This window comes from Pogoniulus pusillus, chromosome 17, assembly GCF_015220805.1.
Source record: "Pogoniulus pusillus isolate bPogPus1 chromosome 17, bPogPus1.pri, whole genome shotgun sequence".
Classification (NCBI taxonomy): domain Eukaryota; kingdom Metazoa; phylum Chordata; class Aves; order Piciformes; family Lybiidae; genus Pogoniulus; species Pogoniulus pusillus.
The window spans coordinates 6,152,207-6,166,956 of NC_087280.1; the positions used below are offsets into that span (position 1 = coordinate 6,152,207).

At 41.0% G+C, this 14,750-nt stretch overlaps 1 protein-coding gene across 3 annotated transcripts in view; it reads left to right on the forward strand.

The window, feature by feature from the left end:
* The first annotated feature begins 3,595 nt into the window (after positions 1 to 3,595).
* Positions 3,596 to 14,750, forward strand: part of RORA (RAR related orphan receptor A) — a 424,209-nt gene continuing 413,054 nt past the window's right edge. For all 3 annotated transcript variants that reach the window (XM_064157435.1, XM_064157434.1, XM_064157437.1), the window contains exon 1: positions 3,596 to 3,676. The gene's annotated coding sequence lies outside the window, so the exon portion shown is untranslated. The remainder of the gene's footprint in view (positions 3,677 to 14,750) is intronic.

The window sequence follows — 14,750 nt, forward strand, 5'->3', positions numbered from 1 at the left end:
AGTAGGCAGTTTATAGGAAACTTAAAAATATTAGTTCCAAACAAAACTCACATAAAGCCTCAATATGATTACCTCTCTTTTACTTAATAAAATGGGGAAAGTGAACCTTTTGCTAAGGCAGCAGTTACTGGCACTGCTGGGGATCAGACAGCCCAGAGAAGATCAGGCCACTCTGATGGGAAAAGAAAAGTTGGTTATTTTGTGGACCTGCAGCATGGATATGCCTATATAGGTAAACAACAGAGAAGATAGCACCTTGGGGTGGAAGCATGCGAGGGAAGTGCTTTCTGGTCCCCTAAGTGCACAGAGGCATGAGACTGGGAGGCTAGCAAATGGGCATGGAGGACTTTCAGCTGTGTGTTAGCCCCACAACCTTACATCACGTTTCCTAAATGTATACCTGTTCAGATCTATTTGAAATATCCCAAATCAGGCATGTCTTGCAGAAGAAAGGAGGTAGTCTTCAGGCTCTACAAATGCAGGACAGACTTTGTAGTATCTCTGCAATGTGTAAGTGTGCAGACAAATTTAGAAGGGGCAGAGAAGTGTCTGTTCCCCATGAGATACCTGTGCACAGCACTGCTGCACCTCTGCAGCTCCTTGAGTGCAAAGCCCAGACCCAGTTAGATGTTAGTTTCCAGGACAGAAGAGAAACTGCAGCACCATGCAGCAGACTGTGTGCTGCAACTTCCTCACTGCAACGCAACACAGCAGGCATAGCTGTGTCCCTGCTACTTATTCTCTGAAAGTTACCCAGATGAGATATATTTAACAAAATATCTAGATCATACATTACACTGGCTCAGTTAATTTTACTGAAGGTTCAGGGATGTGTACCTGTGTGAGGTGACATCCGCAGCAAGCTCCTTTATGTCTTTGTGAGCAGATAATATGTTTGTGTGGCCTGGTGATACAGGATGAATTAGTTTTCTAATACACCTGCCAGCAAAATAGGAGCTTCTTGTTTGTGCCATGTTACTCTTATGTTTGTCCCCAGTCTTAAGAAAAATTACTATAAGGTCTTTATTCGAAACTTTCTAGAGTTGATGGGCTACAAACAGTGCTGGAGAGAACCTAAATGCTACCTAAAAGTGTCTGTCAGTAAAGGCTAAGAGCAATATACTCAGTAAAATGTTAAAACCTTGTTTAGAAGTTAATTGCAAGGTAACTATAGTAAGGAAAACTGGTATTAGAAGGGCAGCTTCCAAACCAATCCAACAAACTAATTTCTGTGGGAATGGTGATGTTGTCTGCTGCAGTTGGCTGTGGTTTATATTGTAAAAGTTTTCTGAAGAAACAGGTACTTGGTGCTTTCTTACATGAAGAAAAAAAAAAATCACCACCTGGATTTCCAGATATTGACTTTTGTATCAGGAGTGCATTATCTGCAATTGGAAAAGTGCCCTTTTTCCATTGGAGCACATTATAATGAATCTCATTAAGTGCTGATATGGATGTGTGGGAATTGGAGACTGCCATGAGCACCTTTCTCTTCTGTGCAAACTCCAAAGATTTGAAAACTTTTAATGTATTCCTAAATATATCACTTCAGATGTGGACAAAATGTTACCTCAGTAGATACAAGTTTCAGACTCTGGTGGTGCCAGCAGCGACACTGATGCTGCTTTATAGATAGAATTTTCTTAGTTTGCTGTTATAACTTTATCCAATGGCAGCAAACTAAAATTAAAATGTCCTGCTTAGAACCCAAGACAATTATTCATTCAGTTAAAGACTGTCATATTTGAGGGCAAATCTGTGACCAGTGTCATGCAGTATGGTAATAAAACATAGGCCTCCATTTTATTTTATTTCTGTTTTATTTTTATTTTGTATTTTATTTTTGTAATTAAGAAGAGTATTTAAATCAATTCATTCATGCTTTGTGCTGAACAGTAAATTATTCTAGTACTGTAGTAATTTGTTATTGCACAACAACTTAAAGCAAATACTTCATACTTTATTCTATGAAGAAAATAAAGTAAAAGATACTTTTTTTTTTTTTTTTTGCATAGGAGACACAATCAGTATTCAGCTCCTTCCATTCTTGTTGGTTTAGTAATATTTGTCTGGATCAGTTCTTCTGGGAGGATGTGTGAGAGCAGGGTAGGAGGATGGTGAGAGCTCTGAAATACAGAAGCTTAGGCAAGCATGGCAGTGAGAGCAGGCAAAGCTCTAGGTCAATGGCTGGCAGATGGCTGATGAGCTGAGGAGGCTGCTGGCAGATGGTATTGACAGTGTGGACAAGATAAAGATTTTGGCTACAGAATGGGAGCTTTGGAAAGAATCTAGAAGTCTATCTTTGCTGATAAGAATGTCCAATTTGGATGCACATCACATCTTGTTTTTTTTCTTGGTTTTTATTTTTCTACCAGAGAAAAGGTAGAGAGGCTCTGCTGCTGCAGGAAAGAAAAAGTGGCTGAAAGAAAGAATTGTGAGGTCTGTTATTTGGTCTAGCTCCCAAATTCTGACCATTCAATAACAACAAAAAAATTACTATGTGTAATTGCTACGTAATTATTTGTGATTACTAGTCTGATTCCTCTGCTTCTCTCACTGTTACTGAACTAATTACGCCTCTTATGCAACATTAGCAAATTAAATCATTCCAATTATCCACATTTATTTCCTTGTGCTTTCTCTACTGCTGCAGTTCCTTCTCATGACCCTGTGTGACGATGCCTGTCACGCTTTCCTTCACAACCTACTTTCTTCTTGGGCAATTAGTGGGTGCTGCGGCTGGGGCTGGCTTTGGGCCACGTTCTGAGCCCTGAAGTGCCTGAAATGGGCACCAGTGCACCTGCGAGTCACGAGTGCTGCAGGCAGGAGAGCAACTGTGACAGGGCACATGCAGAGTTAGCTGTGTGCCCAGGAGCTCAGAGGCAGACAGCTCTCAAAAGGAGATCTGGAGAAGAGGGAATCACTTCAAACAAAATAAGAACCGTCTTAGACAGTCATTTTAGACACAACCAACTCAAAATGAGTACTCAATTGCTGTTCAGTTTGATGTTTTTGCACTTTGGGATGCCAGAATACTTAAGGCAGGGAACTCTGCAACAAGCTGAAAATACTGTAGGAAAGTGCACAGGCTGCTGTGGAAATGTTTGTCAGCAATGAAACTCCGAAGCCGTTTGACAGAAAGGAGAATTAGGGATTTCAGAAACACCACATACCCTCTCCCTGGTGGGGGAGGGCACCTTCACAGTCTGTGCCTTACGGGATGGGGGAGGGCTCTCCACCAGGCACTTAATGGCCCTGATGAGCGTTACCTGGGGCTTTCCTGCATTCTACCCACGGGCCTAGAGGGCAATGTAAGCTCAGCCCCGTGCCTCAGCTGCCGGTGTGAGCTCTGAGGCGGGGTGGGGAGTGTGGCGTGTGTGTGCCTTTCCTGAGCTCCGTCACCGCCTGGGCGCCGCCAAGAGCTGTTGGCCCTCGATACATTCTGGTGCTTGTGCAAGGGTGCGGCTTGAAGCCTAAGTATGGGATCTGGGTCCCAAGTTCCATAGAGCTTAGCTGAGCTTTTGAGATTGACGGCCCGAAAATTGTGGTGAGTTCCAAGAGATGAGGCCAGACCTTGCTTCCTTTGTGCCAGGAGCACACGGGGCCAGAGCTGCTCCGCTTGCGAGGGCTCACCCGGCAACCAACGACACTCACTCTGCTGCTGCGGTGCTAACAGGTAAATCAGCTGCCAAAGGCCTTCACTTGCGACTGGGGAATAATTCTGCTCTCCTCTGTTCTGCCTCCTGGAAGAAGCATTGCTGTAGCTGTTAGGTGCTGCCTCATGGTTACCAAGTACCGCGGGTACCGCTTCATGGGAGTCAGGCCTCACGGCCTACCTGAGCGAGGTCATGCTTCTGCTGTAGGGCAATACATGGTACAGTGCAACAGAGAAGCTGCAAGGCAGTGTTCCTCCTCTGCTAAGGACTGGCTGGCAGTACAGGGTGGGAAGCTTCTATACATCTTTGTGGGCTGGCTGTGGGAATAACCACCTGCAGCTGCTTCGCCTGAGTGAAGGCTGCACTGTGCAGCTAAGGCTTTGAGTGCCACGCCTGATGCAAAAGGTAATGGCAGGATCTCTGGATGCAACTTCTATCTTTATATTTTCTGTATTTAATGCACTGGATGTAGAATAGTGTCTGCTTACATAAATACTGGACTGCAAGGCAGCTTTTCTCGCTGCAGATGATGTTTGGTTGCCTGTTTAGGCCTCTGAACAGTCAGGTGAACAGATGCGTTGAGTTTCTTGTTGCACCTCGTTTCCTGCTCTCACAACATCTTCCCCTTTTGCTACAATGTTTATTTTTACGATTTGCTACACAGAGCTATTATAAACAAAATCTGGTCCCAAGTAGACCCAAGAGAGAATTACAGTACAGTTTTTCAACGAGAGTGCAGCAAGCAGTGGGAGAGAAGATGGTGTTCTTCACTGAGGGCTTGGAGGTTTACAGCAGCATACAGAGCAAGTGTCTGTTTGAGTATGAAAAAGCGAAGCAGAGAGATGAAAAACATGGAGCATATTTGCATGTCTCAGACTTATCTGAATGACATTTATCGATATGCAGAACTGGGAACAGGGGAACAGGATTGGTAGTTGTTATTGGAGGAGGTGGGCGGAGGGAGGGGGTGGGGGCTGGTTTATCCTTTCTTAACAGTTAAGGACTTTGCTTTATAGTACTTTCTGGGAGGGCTAGAAGCAGACATTTAACTACTTTGGCTTCAAGATAATTCTCTGAAGAACGATACTAATGCTTAATGTGTGCCAATAGGTTCTAATCTAGATTTTTTGGGACCCTGCTTGGCAGACCATCCAGCATTGCTGAGCTATAGTGACAGGAATATATTGTGAAAAATCCCTGTATTCCATAATGCTTGGTCTTTAGAAAACTTGACCATGTACTGGACTAGCACACAGTGCAATTATGTGGTGTTAGTGTTCATCTCTGGTCTGCCAGTATAGTGCAGTGGTGTTTGCTTGTGTATTCCAGTGCAGCAAGTTTAGCTGAGTTACTCAAATTGCACTTTCCTGTATGGTGGTAACCTTGCTCATCAGTACCAGCAAAAACCATGGTATGTTTGCTTGTAGTGATAGGTGATACTTAGGATGGATTAACAATCTTGTAAGGATCTTTCCCAGAGTTTGACATACATAGATATATGAATCTGCAGGCTCATGAATAAGTGAGAAGTTTTCATCAGCCAGGTTACTTAGCGCTACAAGAAGATGAGGAATTTTGCGGTTCCTTGGGCTTCCTCCTAGAAGAATGTAAATGATACAGAAGAATTACTTTTATGCCTTTATTTGTAAACATGTTGCTTTCTGTTCTTTTGGATGTGAGTAGGAACTGCAAGATTTAGAAATCAGAGTCACAAGGAACACTTAGAGGGCTTCTGCTGAGTGTTGTAGACTGTTTTAATTTGATGTTAGTGGAGGCTGCTTAAGATTAATTCTGTTAATTCTGGCAACTAGAAAGTTTAAACACAAGCTTTTAATTACTTAAATGCAAACTGGTGATTGAGTTTTATGTAGCAGCAGTCTGAATAAACAGGTGAATTTCAGTCAGTGCTTACTAGTACCATATAAGATGAAGAGTATATTCTTATTAGTGGAAGCTAGCCTCATATTGGGCATATAAGTGTTACAGTAGCTGTTAGTTCTACCCTTTAGTTTTTACTGCTGTAATGAAACATTCTGGCAGTTACAAAATGTGTCCTGCCAGTTGTTCTGTGGTGATTTAGTACTCAGCTTTTGAAGAGTAAAGTTTTGAAGTTCTGTACTTGTTAAATTTGCTGGCATCTTCTTGACAAGAGATTCTTGGTGTTAACTTCACTTCTCAGGTACTGTATTTCTGGGAGCATGATTACAATGTTTAGTGTGATTCTGCCATCCATTATCACCAACACCACCTACTTATGTAGAGCTGTAGCAGTGGGCGTGATGCTATCTGGTTCACATTATTGGCCTACAATTCTGTACACAGGAAGAAAATGAACTTCAGACCTGCAATAACATGGATATATTTTAATTTTAGGATTAGTATCCATACTAACTTAGGAATGTTTGGAGGTTTGTTTTGTTGGTTTGTTTTTTATTTTGGTTTGGGTTTTTTTTCTTTGCAGAGAGCCACTACCTTCACCTAGAGGTAACTCTTCTTTCCTACAGCAGGTGTGATTGCAGCAGAGTGGCAGTGTCTGGTCAGCAGGTAATACTGTTCACAGCACACTGAAACCTCTTCACCTGGTCAAAATAGCATAGAATTTGGTGCCGTGTAGACATCTGTTTCTGTCACAGCCAGCTTAATTGCTGTGATCCTAATGAATCCTCTTTTCCAGTTCAAGGCAAGATGAACCAAATAAAATACATGCGTCTTTCAGAACGGCATAAGGGAGAAGAGCAGATGCTGTCTGAGTGCAAGAGCTTACTTTGTAATCTGAATGGGTGTGATAACAGAAAAATTGTTGGTAGGTCTTTTCAGCCATAAAGGAGTATTTATCAGTCCCATCATGTTACCATACAATGTTACCATACACACCAGAGATGATGGCAAATTCTCTGTAACGGATGCTAAAAGATGCAAATATTTTCTGTATTTTGTACACAGTGATGAAAAGTTGTGACAGGGACCAAAGACTCCTTTTATGATAGCAGCCATCTGGTAAAATAGAAAGACAGAATATTTGTGCAGGGTGGCTTACAACTTTAAGGTAGACAAAAATGCTGCCAGACTTGCTCTTGTTGCTCCTTTCTGATCAAGCACAGTCCTGCACTCTTTTATCTGCATACTAGAATGACTGATAATGAGCCTCAGGTCACAGCTGATCTCATATCTATTAGCCAATATTTATTTTCAATTAAACTGTGAGCAGACTTTGTCATGTAAGGCATTAGAATGTCTGCACTGTTTGAGGATTAATACATAAATACTTGATTTCTTCACCTATTTATGATCTTTGGTGCTTTTAGAGGGGTTGAGGAGGAAGCTCCTGTCTCTTGGCTACTCTGCTCCTGAGTTCCTTACAATTCATCCAACTTTTATCGTTCTTCCTATAGAATCTTTCAGTCTTTCTGTCACAATTCACTGTTGCTGCTCAACCTCCTCTTTCATAGCCATTCCATCTTCTCTTGGTGGCATAGGACTTTCCTTGGCACAGAGGCAGGAGGTAGAAGGCCACATATGTACTGTCCTGGCTGAACTAAGTTTGCCTTAATGAGGCCAGTTATTCTGTGACAGGTGCATATATAGTAGTTACTGCAGAGAAGAATTTAAATTACAAAACAACTTTAATTCCCTTACAGTTAACCTCAGAGGAGCATGACCTTAAATAACCTTGGCTAGATTTTGAGCTGTGTGATGTATAAATAACCTGCAGAGCAATTCATAAACACATGAAGCTCATATTCGAGTTCAAACAGCCTTATTTCTAGTGCTGTGACTGAGTGGCAGTAAAAAGAACAGGATCTTCTAATTAGACAATTAGTTCCTCTGCAGGGAGGGACTGTTTCTCTATGCAGGGATTAATGTGTTTATTGTTTACTGTATTTTAATGTTTGGGCCATACTACGATAGTACAAAGGAAGGGGTAGCTTCCTTTGACCTAGTAAAAGATGAGGGTAAGATGCCTGATGACTTAATTAGATCTGTCATCTATCCTTAATTGTATTAAACATAGAACTTGGGATGGCTGGGTGGAAACAACATTTTTGGTGAACTTTCTTACACCATCAGGTTGAGTATGGCAGGAAGCTTTTTACTTTCTTCCTGTGGAGCACATCTGTGAAAGTACTTGAAGTTGCCTTGAAATTCTGTGCTACTGCTGGCTTATGTTCAGCCATACATTAAAAAGACACCAATCTCTTTTGGAAACTAGATTGGATGAGACTGGACACACTCCACTCCCAGCAAGACCCTATAAAATACAGAAAAAAATGAGAAAAGTGGAAGACAATATTTGCAGTTGTAGTTGTGTGTTGTCAGTATCAACCTGCTGCAGGAAGATTATGTCCTTGATGATTGTCCTGTGGTTATCTTCAAGCCAGGCTTGCTTTAGGACAGTCACAGACTAGCTGTTAAGAGAGAAGGGAAATCTTAACAAAGCTTGGCTGGAGGCATGTGACCTTTTCTTCTCAAATGTTAACATCATTTTATATTCTGTTACTTCAGAGCTTGATTGCAAAGACAGGTTTGACATGAGCTTACAGGCTCATAATTTTTCCCAGTTCTACCTTAGCTCAGGGGCCACCTTATGGCCTGTTAGGAGAGGTCTCTGCACCATAGCTGTAGCTCCAGTATTTCAAACTAAGTAAAAAAAAAAAACAAAACATTCATGGGCTGGCTTTACCTATAGAATGTAGGATGACTCAAGTTGAGCAACTCCGCCACCAACATAATTTTCTTCAAGTAGTTTCAGCTGGAGGAAGATGATCCCCAGTGGAACACCCATGGGGCTTCTGAAAAGGCTGTCAGCAGAATATCCAGTTTAATACCTCTTCCAGACCCCATGTCACATCCTACACTCCTCCCCCACAACCCAGACAGTGCCACTAAGGTTCTGTTATCTTCCACTCTTCCATTCAACCTGCACAGAAACCCTGAAGTGAGTCAGCTCCCCTGGGCAAGTACATACCGTTCTGATCACAGCAGCCTGTTCAGGCAGTTTTCTCTCTGCACCTGAGATGATGTGCTGTCCTGTTCATGGGGCTGGCACAGCACCTGTCCTTCTCTTCAGGCGGGGTTCAGCTTGCCTTTGCAGAAGGGGTGAGGAGACAGTCAAGACACTCATGTAGCACCTTGCCCTAGCCTGTGGGTTCTGGGCAATCTTGTCTCTTACCTCTTTATCTCAAATCGTGTGCTATGCTCTCAGTGTAGCAGCCAGGCTCAGTGAACTTCAGCAGAGAAGAAGAAGGAACAAAAGGAGACTGGTGTGGGTTATGAGAGCTTCTAGTGTGTGCTGCCTTTGTTCTTCTGTCCCAGGTTTGTCTGAAACCACAGTGACAGATGCTGTTTTCATAACTTTATGATCTGACTGGGTTCACTTGAATGTGCAAATGTAGTGGCTGACAATACACTTGTGAATGCTATTAAGTATTTAATGATATATTAATGTTTTGGGGAGGTGCTGTAATAAATGGATGAGTGCTGAGGAAATCAGAAACAATGTACACAAAAGACAGGAGAAGCTGAGGGATGATTTTTTTATTAGTTAAACAAGATATTGCATGGAAGTTAATGGGGTTGTGTGGGGTACATGAAATGTGTTTCTTTCCTAGAAGAGCCTTGATCTATTTCTGGTGATCATTTGATATGTTATTGGTGTTCACATTGGGAAGACTGGAAGGTGTTTCTACTGTATCAGCCTAGATAACAGAAGCTTTTGGTGCTATCTGTATGTTTTTGATTATATTGGCATAACCTGTCACATCAAAACAAGCTTAAGAAGCCAGATGCATTCAAAAGCTTTTTAAAAGCTGAGATTGTGGACAGAGCTGCAAGGCTTTTAGATTTCATTGCACAGTTATTTTCTAAATTGGAGAGAGAGGTGCTTCCCAGAACTGTATTTTCACTTAGCCTACTTGAATTGCAGGCCAGCATTCAAGATATTTTGTAAATTACTCTTGTGCTTGGCTTTTAGAAGAGAGAAAAATATTCATCTGGCTTTGGTTGAGTTTGGCTATTTGTTTCACAAATACTTTTTAAATGTGTATGTTTTCAATGGAGTTTATTTCAGATGAGATTTACTTGGATTGCATCGTGATGTTAACTAAAGCGTTTGGAATCCCCAAAATAAGAGTAGTGTCATAAATTAAGGCATTAACTGGGTAACTCTTAGGAAAAACAGCATACTATTTCAGTAGCTATTGAGTGTCCTTGAAACCAGTTAAAAGAAACAAAGAGAAATATTGAGTCCTAATTGCAAAATCAGCTCATACTATGTAAAGTATTCATAATAAAATCCTACTCGGAATTAAAAAAAAAGCTTTTCAAATTAATTCACAAATGGGCCCTTTTGCAGTGGTGTTGGTACATGAATTTTCTAGGAAGTAATGACATTATTATCTTGTGAAATAGCCAATTACAGGTATTAGAATTATTCTACTTTTCGAGTCCCTCATGCAAGGCACAAGATGTATTGTAAATTTGTATTGCAGTATGAGATGTCTATTCTCAAGTAACAGCAAATAAGCAAGATAGAACCTTTGCAAAAGCATACGAAGTGAATCAGTGTGTATTGCAGCAGTATCTCAGACAAAACTGAATTTTGCAGAGCTTTAATTACTAGCTAGCTAGATTCAAGATGGGTCTGCATATAAGCTAAACAATAGATACAAAAGAGCATTATGCGTAACATAACATGCCTCTAACCATTGTTTGTTCCACTTGATTTGAAGTTCCACATAACGAGATGCCATTTGGACTGGGGATTTGCTGCATGCCTTACCTTTAGCAATTATGCAGACATTTTAAAATTATTTATAGTCATCATTCCAATGAGAAGATAACCACTCCTAAGCTTCCTTTCCCCCCCTCTTTTTTACTTTGAACACCTACATACATCGTTTACCTCTAATGATTTCAGAAACAGCTTAAGCTGTATTTTGTTTATGTTTATCCACATACATATTCTGTAAGTATCTTACCATCTGTATGATCTTTGAATTATGCTGGACAGTAATTGGGCAGTTAGTGGGCAATAAGTGTGTTTAAAGCTTCTTCTTTGGGATGAGAACTTGTGTGACTTTTGCAGTCCTCAGTTTGAGATATATACTTGAACATTTGGAAAAGAATATCCCTTCCAAGTGTTCCTCTTTGATATACGGCTTGGTATTGTAAGGTGTGTGGAGTGGCTTGGATGTTGGTCTGGCTCTCTGTTACTCCTTAGAATTATAAGGAGTTCCCAGCTCTGGCACTGGATAGACACTTATAACTTTTAGACCAATAGTGGAGTATTTTCTGTGTTGTAGCCGCCACGAGTGCAGCTACATTAGCTGTGGAGATGCGTGTTCATGTGCTGCCTCTTGCTTACGAACAGGTAACCCAGAGTGGTTTCAGAATAAGACATAGTGTAAAAACTTTTGCATCTGGAGTGAGTACCTTTGTCACTCTGCTCAACTAGCTCACAACACATGACTCTGTCAGGGCCCAAGCAATACACTGTAGTGAATGTGAATGAGAAACAGCAATTCTCCACAGCTGATGGGATTTTGAGTCTGCATCATACAAGCTATTGCAGACAATTCCCATATGCAGCAAATTAATAAAATGGAAACTTAATTAAATCACAACCTGGGCATTTTGTCTGTTCTTCTGAGTGTCCAGTACATCTGACAGTGTAGATGTGGCAGATTACAACATGGTGTCCAATATTTTTCTACTAGTAAATAGCCAAGTGAATTAATTCCATGCTAGGATGTATTATTTTTTAAAATTAAATAACTTCAGAGCAATGTAAATTGTTTGTATCCCTGTGCAAGCAATTGTAGGAATACAATAGCACATATGCAAGAGCCCTGTCACTTTCTGCAGCCACTGGGTGTTTATTTGTGGAACAAATGGCACTTGCAGTTGATTAGAACACAAATTTGCAATCCACATTTGAAATTCAGTAGTATCTTTCATCTGTACTTGCAAGTATAAATTGCTTTCTCCAGAGTGGCTCTCATGAATTTCTGAGAAAACTGCCAAAGAAAGTGGGTTCTAAGGAACGCTTTTCAAGAAGGAAGGAAAACTGCCTCGAAAAAAGTCTACCCCATGGAGGAGCTGGTGAAATGCTGCTTCCGTTCATCTTCCCAACTTACTCCAGCTTTTCTCTCTCTTGAACCTATTTCCTCAACTGGCAAAGATACAGAAGCAGCATAGGCAATTGAGGAAGAAGTGACAGAAAACAGAGTAGGGGGCTAGAAAATTCTGGTAGTAAGGCTTTCCTGCTGGGCAACTGTAATACTCTGATGGCAGCAGAGCAGGCTAGGGAGGACACTTGTGCAGTAACAATACAAATGGACTATTGGGATGTTAAAGGTGCAAGCTGCCACAAACCATTGTAGTAGTATGTTATCTTCCATACTCTCAGCATTTGTCCACACACTGTGATATTTCATCTTGGGTCTTTAATCAGTAACAGCAGCATGGAATAGATTTTCTTTTCTTGCTGAAATTTGTGGAATAGTGCAAGTTAGCCAGTTCTGTTGCAGTTTCTTCTACTACTGCTAGTGAGGCAGAATAAACAGAGAAATGGCAAAGGTCTTGTAGCTTTGTACTTGTTTCACCTTCTGCGTCCTCTCTGTTGAGTTCTGAAGAGGATGTTTTGCTGGGTTTGTGGGAATATTTCAACAGCAGCACAAACTAGGGATCAGGAGCTTAAACTTCTGCCTGCTCAGGTAGAAGTGAGTGTTGAGCCATATGCTATTCCCATATACCCTAAAAAGAGTTGGCTTTCATAAAAGAACAGAAAGTAAAACAGGTTAACTCAAAGTAATCCATAAACACTTACTATGTATAAATCCAAGAATAACTGGGCTGTTAAGAGAAAGATCAAAGAGTGATTTTTACCTTCACCATTGGATTCATTATAAAAATGCATGATTCATTACACTTTGAGTGTCATGTATCTTCTGAATTTGCAAATTAAGCAGACATCAATTAAAAAAAAAAGATGATGCATTTTATTGACACAAAATAACAAGCTGTGCCAAATTTAGAATGTGAACCAAAAAAATCTCATGCTTGTATCTAATGAAAATGTAACTGTGTTATGCTCTATACTGCTTAGGTGTGTGTAAAACTACTTGCATAAATGTGTAAGGAGGGTCCCTGCTTTAAGTGCCTTGTTTCTCAGCTTCTAGCATGAGGACAGGCAGCTGTTGTTTGGCAGGTGGGACTTGCATGGATGGTAAACTAGATTGGTCCAGTTCTCTCAATACTTACTATGTGTTGGTACCTTCATTGCCTGAAACTCAGTTGTTTCAAGCCCAGCTACAACTACCCCATGATGACAGACTACCCATCAGGGTCTTTTAAAAATCTTAACTAGAGATTTTTTAGCCCCAAATAGAGAACAGATATTTTCACTATCTTAACACTCTGGGAATAAGTAATTGGGAAAAAAAAAATCTACCCTTTGCTTAATTCTTTCTTCTCTGTGTGGGTATCCATACAAGGTGACAAATGTCAGATCATGTTTTGTACATGCTTACTTCGTAAATGCTATCTGTTGATGTATGTTTGGATCTAAATTAGGTATGTCTCTGGATGCACAACCTGAGGGGTTTCAGCATGAAGGAAATCACAGAAGAGAATAATGTCCTGCTTGCATTCAGAGAAATTCTGGCAGAGTCTAAAGGCATCCTTGTGTTCCTAACATAAAGAAAAAACTGTGTTTTAAAAGGAGCTTGGAGTCTTCCAGAGTAGCAGTGTCTTGGTATAGAGAAATGCAGTTGGACACAGATGTGTCCCCTCCTCTAGGCCACTGTTGTGGGCATTGGGAACCCAGGCCCAAACTTTGGGCTTCAGCCCAGGATGCTTCTGGGTACTTGCTCTATCACTGGCTTCAGACTTCCTGGCAAACTATGCTGGGACCGGATTTAATTACCATAGATGTATTCCCAGCTACATCATGTTCTTGACACAGTCCTTCTGCTGTGTACCTAGTGCTCCAAAGATAACCGCAGTGGCTATTTACCAGTGTAAATCTGTAAGCAGTTTGGTGCTGGACTGATGTCCTGTGGTTTGGCCTGAGGAGGGCAAAGGTAGCACCAGATGGGGATTTCTCACTGATACAGCCAGACTTTTGGTAACATGGAAAGTAATGCCTTTTCTAGAAGGCAGTTGATAAACTGGTCTTGGAGGAAATGCTATCTCTGTTCAGTGTAGCTCAACCCAGGAGGGAGAGATGAACATTTCTGGAAGTGCTTTATGTGAGTAGCCTCCTGGATCTACAAATATGTAGGGTGAGGTAACTTATCCTTTAGTAGATAAGTTAACATGTTTGTGGGAAGCTTTTAAACAGCACAGTGAGAAAGAGTGTCACAAGTGACTCGAGACAAGACACCACAGACTAGGTTTCAGAGATATGCAGTATTTAATTACTGTGCTGATATGAGCATAATTACAGTATCCATCCAGTGCCCATTGAAACCAGTCCTGTTAGAAGTGTATTCAGGGAGGTCTGGATCAATATACAGTCCACACTCCTGTTCAAGTTTGTGTAACAATATTATTTTTGAGGTGTGACTAAACATTTGCATAATGTCTCTTACCTGGAAAACTCATTTAACTACTGAAAATTAATTTAAAGCAGATACCTGGTCTGACTGATCAAAGGCCCATAAATGTCGGAAGCTATGTGTTTCTTTCTGAATTGCTGCAAGGCATATGGTTCAGGTGATGAATTTTTGTGGTGAAAGGAAGCTTGGGCTGGTTGTTAGGGTATCTCATTGCATGAGGTGACAGAGTGCTGTAATGGACATGGGCACATAAAACATTGAGAGAGAAAGCAGGGTGTGTGTTACAGTCCATCAGCTAGTCTCTAGTACTTGTCTGAGTGCTGTTCCTACCCCGCAGAAACCCTGATATAACAAGTTTCCTTTTGAGGGGAGAGACTGCACATGTTACACTCTCCAGTTACCCTGGAGAGGCCCATGTGTTCTAAGTCCACACCTGCTTACTTTGCAGTAATTAATTTCTATAGAGAGTTCTAGTTTTTAGTATTTGTAACAGAAATAGTTTGTGCATTTCAGAGAAAACAAAATTTGACATCCT